General features: G+C 33.8%; 1 non-coding gene across 1 annotated transcript; it reads right to left on the bottom strand.

Annotated features, from left to right (window-relative positions):
* Positions 1 to 349: 349 nt before the first annotated feature.
* Positions 350 to 456, bottom strand: LOC139865348 (small nucleolar RNA R71). The gene has a single exon (XR_011764874.1). It is a non-coding gene; the product is annotated as a small nucleolar RNA R71 (small nucleolar RNA).
* Between the last annotated feature and the right edge of the window lie 8484 nt (positions 457 to 8940).

Raw genomic sequence — 8940 nt, 5'->3', positions numbered from 1 at the left:
AATGAGAGCCACACGCACGGGCCAAGGTCACGCCATTATTAAGCCAGACATTAATGCGCCAGATTATGAAATTAAAGGACAAATCCTACACATGGTAACTAATCAATGCCAATATAGTGGTACACCAAAAGAAGATCCAAACGAACATCTTCGAACCTTTAATAGGATCTGTACTCTATTCAAAATCAGAGAAGTTGAGGATGAACAGATCTATCTCATGTTGTTTCCCTGGACTTTAAAAGGAGAAGCCAAAGATTGGTTAGAATCATTACCTGAAGGGGCAATTGATACATGGGATGTCTTAGTTGAAAAATTTCTTAAACAATTCTTTCCGGCATCTAAAGCTGTGAGACTTCAAGGAGAAATTGTTACGTTCACACAAAAGCCAAATGAAACTTTATATGAAGCGTGGACAAGATTCGGAAAGTTGTTGAGAGGATGTCCTCAACATGGTTTAGACACTTAACAAATAGTACAAATATTCTACCAAGGATGCGACATCACTACAAGAAAAGACATCGATATAGCAGCTGGTGGTTCCATTATGAAGAAAACCACAACCGAAGCTCATAAATGATAACACAGCCTCCCACTCACATGAGTGACATCAAGAAAAAGATATCTTTCGTTCATCTAAAGCGGCTAGAGCCGATTCTAGCCATGACTTTGATTCTGTTTTCGCAAAAATAAATGCTTTCGAAAGACGAATGGACCACACTTAATGAAAGATTGTCACATTGAGCAAACGATGGAACAACGTGAGAATGTTTCCTATATGAACCAAAGGCCGGGAAATAATTATCAAAATAATTATCAACCGCCAAGGCCAAACTTCAATCGAAATCAAAACATTCTTTACAATCCAAATGGACCCAATAATAACTCGTACAACCAACAAGGTCCAAATAACCAACCAACCTAAAACAATACTTTCAATCAATAAAAACCTAGCTTGTATAAACCAGCACAACAAATCGAAGAGAAAAAGTCAAATTCAGAAGAAATGATGGCAAAACTAATGGAATCTCAAACACAATTTATTACATCTCAAACCCAAACAGATGAGAGGTTTGATCAATCATTAAGAACTCAACAAGCTTCCATTTTAAATCTATAAAAACATGTAGGTACTCTTGCTAGCATGATGAGTGAGAGGGAACAAGGAAAACTACATAGTGATACTGTAGTAAATCCTCAGAATGAGAATGTTAATATGGTCTCAACGAATTCTGAAAAACCAACACCAGAAGATGGGAAGGTTTTAGATGTGAGTAACAATGAAGAAGATACAACAACATCACCACCAACTGAGTATGTAAAGCCAGTGGTGGCATCATACAGACCACCCATCCTGTTTCTAAGAAAAGGAGTTGAGTATGAGCAAGTAATAGGTAATAAAGTTTGTGATACCTCTTGAAAGGAGAAAAAGAAGAATAAGAAAGTACATGAAACAAAAATCGTAAAAATAAACCCGGTGAAGACAGTTCCACCAAAAGTTCCACCCAGGTTGGGTGATCCGGGTGAATTTATTGTTCCTTGTCTACTTAGTGATTGTGTCATGTATGATGCACTAGCAGATTTAGGTGCGAGTGTGAGTGTTATGCCTCTTTCATTATATAAGAGACTAGGAGTAGGTAAGTTAAGTCCAACGAAAATGAGCGTTCGACTCTTTGATCAAACCTTTAATCACCCAGTTGGAATTGCTGACGGCCTACCCGTTCAAGTGGGTAATTTAACCTTTTTAGTCGAATTTATTGTCATTGACATAGAAGAGAACCCAAACATTCCTCTAATTTTAGGTCTACCATTCTTAGCATTCACCGGGGCGTTATTTGATGTAAGAGAGGGTAGAATGACACTTAGTAATAATGAAAAATCAATCACCTTTGTGAGTCGAAAGGCTAAATCTCCACCAACCAAATTCGTTGAACCAACAAAAATGATTGGTAAGAATCATATTATTTTACCAACTCCAACGGTAGTGCTTAACAATAATAAAACGCCTAAGTGTGGGGAAGATGAAGTAAAACCTAATGATGACCTGATAACAAAGAACCCCGTTGTTGAAACAAAATTAAATGACCCCGTTATTAATAGTTCAATAAAGAAACTTATTAAACGGATTCGCGATGCAAGAACCAAGGGGAACTTTAAGTTATGTAACCGGTTAGTATCTAATCTATCGCCTAAAGAAAAGGCGAAACTAGTTGAATTTGTGGATATTACACAGGAATCCGACCAAATACTTAAAGCAAAAGTCACAGATATGCAAGTTGATTATGGTCCAAGAGAAATTGACAATGAAGTTAACCACAATTTCGACACCACAGTTACCTAAGTGTGGGGAGATTCAAATGTTCTAAAAAGAAAACGCTGTCTAGAGTTAGTTGTTCTGTTCTCGTGTAGTTCCGAGAATGGAATCCGATTGGTCTTTTTCACTAGCAGACACTAAAGAACTAGTTTTCTCCCCCCATTCTGAATTTTTTGTTTTGTAGGTTTTGTATTAAATTAATACGCATTTTTTTTAAATTTAAGTTTTGTGTGAATTTAAAAACAAAATTTACTTTATTTCATTAAGTTTAAAAAATCATTTTTAAAATTCATCGTAAGTTGAAGACTAGGTCATGGAACCGAAATTGCTTTACCCGAGGGCGGGGCGACAAATTTTGTTATCATTATTTTTAATATTATTGATCTAAAGTACACCAAAAAAATTTAAAAAACCCAAAAATTTTTGCTTTTAAAACAATCACTTTAACGACAAATTTTAAATTTTGTCGAGGAACGGACTAGGTAAACATACCGAAACTACCTAAAGTAAAAGGAAACAAAATTTTAAAAAAATTATTCATTTAAATTGTTTTATAAAGAATATATATATATATATATATATATATATATATATATATATATATATATATATATATATATATATATATATATATATATATATGTATGTATGTATGTTTGTATTTTATGTTATGTATAAAACAAGGTAAAACAGCGCACTTTTAAAGATTAAGTTCAGCAAAAGCTACTAATTTTGACGATAAGACGCAAAACATATGTGAAATTACAACAAAAGGAATGAACGATGAGGCGTGTCATCTATCATTCGACAACCTTAGTAATTACAAACTAGGTATTTTTAATCACTTTACTACACTAATCACCCTCATGAATTTATTATTATAGTCTGATTTCATGCAAATGAGGGCATTGCATGATCTCAAGTGTGGGGAAGGGTTATAAATTCTCTCGGGTTTGCACTTGGTTTATTTGCCAAAATTTGTGAAAATTTGAAAAATTTTCAATTAAATGAATTCAAAATCATGTTTATACATATTTATGAACGATAAAACTAGGTGTTAATACCGAAATTATTGTTACCTCGGAGAGAACATAAATGGAGAAACAACCCAAAACGTTAGAATTCATTTAAAATAGAATAGAGGAGAATAAAAAGCAAAGAAAAAAATAAATAAAAGCTAAGTGTGGGAAGAATTTACCAAGTTATTTAAAACACATATCACATATTTGGTACAGATTATTGCAGGTACTTTTGCTTTGAACTAAACTAATCAGTTTTACTCGATTTACTGTAATATATTTGAAAGAAAGATGGATCTACACGATGAATCAATTCCATCATTAAAAGGAAGTAAAGTCTTCCGAAAAAGAAACTCGCTTCTTGATTTAGGTCAGGAAGTTGTCGTCCAGACCAGCTGTAGGTTGACGAAAAATCTAGAAAAGTCATCTCTAAAATCAGCAAGAAATCCACGGACCTCAGCATCAAACAGGGTCGCCAAGTGGTCAGACTTATCCTAACTATGAGAGGATCTGTCTCGTAAAATGGGGAGGGCACCGTGCAAATTAGCTTGATAAGACTAATGAATCAGACCCCCAGAAAGGATAATCTCCTTAAAAATAAAAAAAAATCAGCTTTTAAGCATGATATTACTCAATCCTTGAGATTGACCTTAAAGATTGAGAATTACAAACTCATGGAATTCAATGATATCTAAACTCGAGCTTGAATGAGAAAATATTTTGATCAAATTAAAACCGATTTGTTTTCTGAAAACCTATTTTCAATGCGTTCATTACCATTGAACGTAAAATCCTAAGAATTCACTAGAAATCACTAGGTCACCTGAACCAATTCGGGTGTCAACCGTAAGAACGGTGGTTGCATAGCATGGTCGAAGACAGGACCTTATGCCAGATCGAAAAACTATAGGGTGATCTTTACTATTGCTCCTACAAAGGATAGTAATTGCATCCGACACGATATAGACCATAATCAAAAGCATGTCACGGGACATTGCCTTAACAGTTGCTTGTTCAACGCTTTCCTTTACAACCGGACGGTAGTTTACCGAAAGGTAATATACAGAGCAAGTATACTGGACGTGTTGTTTTCCTAATACAAGGTTAGCAAGTGGGTGACACAAAACCGCAAGTTTTGAACTAAAATTTTAAAATCTGAAACCCACAAAACCCACAAAAATAATTTGCAAACACCGGTGAAGGGTTATTCCGAAAAACTTATCTAAGGTAAAAGCTAGAATGAATTTTCAAAAGATCAAATGTTTTCATAAAGATCCAATTTCCTTAAAGGATCTAAATTTTCATAGTCATGTGGGACTGTAAACCACATCGTTACTATCATTGTTTATACTGCTGTATCAAAATCACTGATGTATAAAGTGTGAGAATAAAAAAAAAAGTGATTCGAGTGAAGTGTGATTTTATTTTAAGTTCTGTATTGCTTGAGGACAAGCAACGCTCAAGTGTGGGGATATTTGATAGTGCTACAAATGAACATATATTTAGGCATAATATCCTTCCAATATGTAAAGCTTTTAGTTGTAATTGTTCTATTTTTATGTAATATTCGTTTAAATAAATAAGTGCGAAGACAAAAGAAGAAAATGACGATTTGAAGATGTAAATGACCAAAAAGCTCAAATGTACAAGATATAATTCAAGTGGTTCAATTTAATGATGAGAAACGTCTAAAAATTACAAGAGTGCAAGCCGTGGAACGCAAAATACAAGATATCTACGCGTACGAAAAGACGTTCGAAAATTCGGAACTGGGACATAAACCGAGCATCAACGCGCGAGCCATCGGACCAAAAATTACAAGTCTACTATGCACAAGAATATAATATAATATATATATAATTATATAAAATTATATATATTATATTATATATTATTATATAACATCGACAAGCAAGAAAATAAAATAATGTGAGTTGTCCTAGCTGGCCATGTGATCGCATGGCCTGGAAGCACAAATCTCATGCGATCGCATGGCCTTCAAGATCAGTTCACATCTATATAAGCCAGCGAATTCTGCTCGATGTACACACCATTTTTCATTTCTTTTTTTCATTTTCTTTAAACATAATATATATTTATATTATATAATTTTATTTTAAGTTAATTTTAATAATAAAGTTATGGTTTAGTTGGGTTATTGTAAGAAATGTTTTATGGATTTTAAAGTTGAAACTCTGTCCATGCAACGCTACGCGATTAATCACCACTGTAAGCTATGTTCTTCCTTTTTAAATTAATGTCTCGTAACTAAGTTATTATTATGCTTATTTGAGCCAAAGTAATCGTGATGTTAGACTAAAAATTAAGATTGGGTTATTAGATTTTGTACCATAATTAAGGTTTGGACAAAAGACCGACACTTGTGGACATTGGACTATTGAATATTAATAGATATGGGGTATTGTCTAATTGAATGACAAACTCATTGGAACCTGTCGAACCTATCTTCAAATTAGTTAATCTAATAATTATTAAAATGATTATGTATGTTCTATTTAGTGACGTTTATACGAAATATTTTACGATCATTTAATTAATTATTCGGGTTGGGTAATTGATTATTCATTCTGATCAAGTGGGTAAATTAATATTCATATCTCATTAAAACAGGGGTGGATTACATACAAGGATAATTGGTGTAATTGTTAACAGAGTAATAAAACCTTGGATTACACGTAGTCGATAACCTGGTGTAATCATTAAACAAAGTATTAAAACCTTGTTACAGTTCAAATCCCTAATTAGTTGGAATATTTTACTTCGAGAATAAGGTTAATTTGACGAGCATTTTATAATTGTGACCGATGGACTATTATGGACAAAAACCAAATAGGTATCAAATAATCTAGGACAAAGGACAATTAACCCGGGTAACAATTAATCAAAAACGTCCAACATCATGATTACGGAAGTTTAAATAAGCATAATACTTTTATTTCATATTTCATCATACCTTTATTTACTGTCATTTTAATTACTGCAATTTACTTTATCGCAATTTAAATTCTGTCATTTATATTATCGACATTTATCTTTACGCTTAAAATATAAGATCGACAAATCGGTCATTAAACGGAAAAAACCCCCTTTTATAATAATAATACTACTTATATATATTTATATATTTACAAATATAGTTTTAAAAATATAGCGTAAAACTTGGCTAGTTCCATGTGGATGAACCGGACTTACTAAAAACTACACTACTGTACGATTAGGTACACTGCCTATAAGTGTTGTAGCAAGGTTTATGTATATCCACTCTATAAATAAATAAAAAACTTGTGTAATTTCGTCGTATTTAGTAATAAACAATAATAGTATTTCGTACACCTCCGCTCACACATCAGTAACTCTCTAAGCTCTACCTTGAGCTTATTGACTTCGTTTCTAGGATGGTACTGCTCGTTCATCAATTGCTTGAATGCTGATGACGGTAGTGCGTAAGCATAATTTTGTCCTACCTGTTCAAGATAGGTGTTCCACCACGTTAACGCAGTACCTGTGAAGTTATGCGTAGCGTACTTAACTTTGTCCTCTTCAGTACACTTACTTATGGCAAACACTGATTCGACTTTCTCGGTCCACCATTTCAATCCAATTGGTCCTTCGGTTCCATCAAATTCTAAAGGTTTGCAGGCAGTGAATTCTTTGTAGGAGCATCCTACACGATTTCTTGCGCCGTTAGCTGCATTGCTAGATTCAGTGTTATTGTTGGTATGTAGCGCAGCCTGTACTGCGGCTATATTTGCAGCAAGAAAGGTACGAAATTCCTCTTCGCTCATATTCATGGTGTGTCGAGTAGTCGGTGCCATTTCCTTTAAAATAACCAAATGAATCGAGTTAATTATACAGAATATTAAGAGTAGTCAATAGTATTTTGTAGCATAATATGAACTCATTTATAAAAGCTTTTTCTTCATATTAGCGTTTTATAAGTTTAAATTCGGGTACTACCTACCCGTTAAGTTCATACTTAGTAGCTAATATACAATTCAACTACTACAATTCCATATGAAAAACTGATTATAATAATATATCACATATAAATATTCTTCAAACTTACAACATCGATATATTACATATAACATGAAATATAGTACACTTTGATACAGGACAGTTTTGAAGATAAATCTAGTTAATACGCAAGTTGTTCAGCAAAGGAAATAAAGACACGTAATTCATAAGTCCAGAAACAAGTCATGCATTCTGGTTTTACTAAGACGACTTCCCATCCTTGGTTTTGTGGAAAATAACCGTTATGACCATTGGCTAGGCAGCATGTTGTAATGTCGTCAAAAGGACGAGGGTTTCGTAATGTCCAATAGCCCCATAATAATCTAAAAACCTTGTTTCTCACCCCAACTACTGAATCCGTCACTTGTGGGAAGGTTTTATTTAAAAGTTGCAATCTGATGTTCTTTTTCTCACTTTGGTAAGAAGCGAACATCACTAACCCGTAAGCATAACATGCTTTTTTATGTTGCATGTTAGGAGCTCTTTCTAATTCACGAAATCATATGTTGGGATATGTTGAGTCAAAATAGGTTCTTAACCCGTAGCGTAAAATTGCATTTGGATTCCCCGCATTTAACGCTTTAAAGAAAACACGGCGTAACTTACGGTCTCCCCAATGTGATATACCCCACCTATCAAAGGAAAGCCTTTTATAAACTAAGGCATTTCTGGAAAGTCTTTCAAATGTTTGACAAGTTAATTTTGCCATAATTAATTGTGCTGATGAATTTTGACCGACTCTAGACAAGATTTCCTCAATCATATCCTCTGGTAGATCTTCTAAAATATTCGGTTGTCTACCCTTAACGTCCATTTTGTTTTTATACTGTAAAATAGACGAGGATTAGATTTGTAAAAGATAATTAACAAACAATACAAGCAATTTTTACCTAGAACATAAAAGTACAAGCACACTACAATACATATAATACACAACATGATTACAACCCTCTAATCTGAATCACTGGTTTCTTCTTCTTCGGACTTGGTATGTTTTCCTAATTTTCTAGGAATATATGGTGTTCCTCTAATACGAGCCATCATTTTCCACAATGGTTTAGAAAAACCTGGTGGTTTAGAGGTTCCCGGGTCATTGTTACATTTTAGGAAATACGGATGTTGCCGATACATATAAAGTTCATCGGGGTTGGAATCGTGTTTCTCTATTTTTATACCTTTTCCCTTATTATTTTCTTTCACTTTATTAAATTGGGTCGAGGTAATTTCTATATAATCATCGGAATCCTCATCGGGATCCGATTCATCGAAAAATTGGTAATCTTCCCAACATTTTGCTTCCTTGGCGGAAACACCATTGACCATTATTAACTTTGGTCCGTTGGTTGAGGATTTTCTTTTATTTAATCGATTTACTATATGTATCAATATTTCTTCCTCCGGAACCTCTTCTTCTTCCAGTTCCTCCTCTTCCGGTTCCTCTTCTTCCGGTTCCTCCTCTTCCGGTTCCTCCTCTTCTGGTTTCTCTTCTTCCGGTTCCTCTTCGGAAATTTGTGAATCTTCCTAAAATATATTCGACTCTTCATTATTATTAGGTGAATCGATGGGATTTGT

This window comes from Rutidosis leptorrhynchoides, chromosome 8 (assembly GCF_046630445.1).
Source record: "Rutidosis leptorrhynchoides isolate AG116_Rl617_1_P2 chromosome 8, CSIRO_AGI_Rlap_v1, whole genome shotgun sequence".
In the NCBI taxonomy this organism is placed as follows: domain Eukaryota; kingdom Viridiplantae; phylum Streptophyta; class Magnoliopsida; order Asterales; family Asteraceae; genus Rutidosis; species Rutidosis leptorrhynchoides.
Note: the sequence above shows the minus strand (reverse complement) of the source record. Positions and strands in the feature narration are given on the sequence as shown.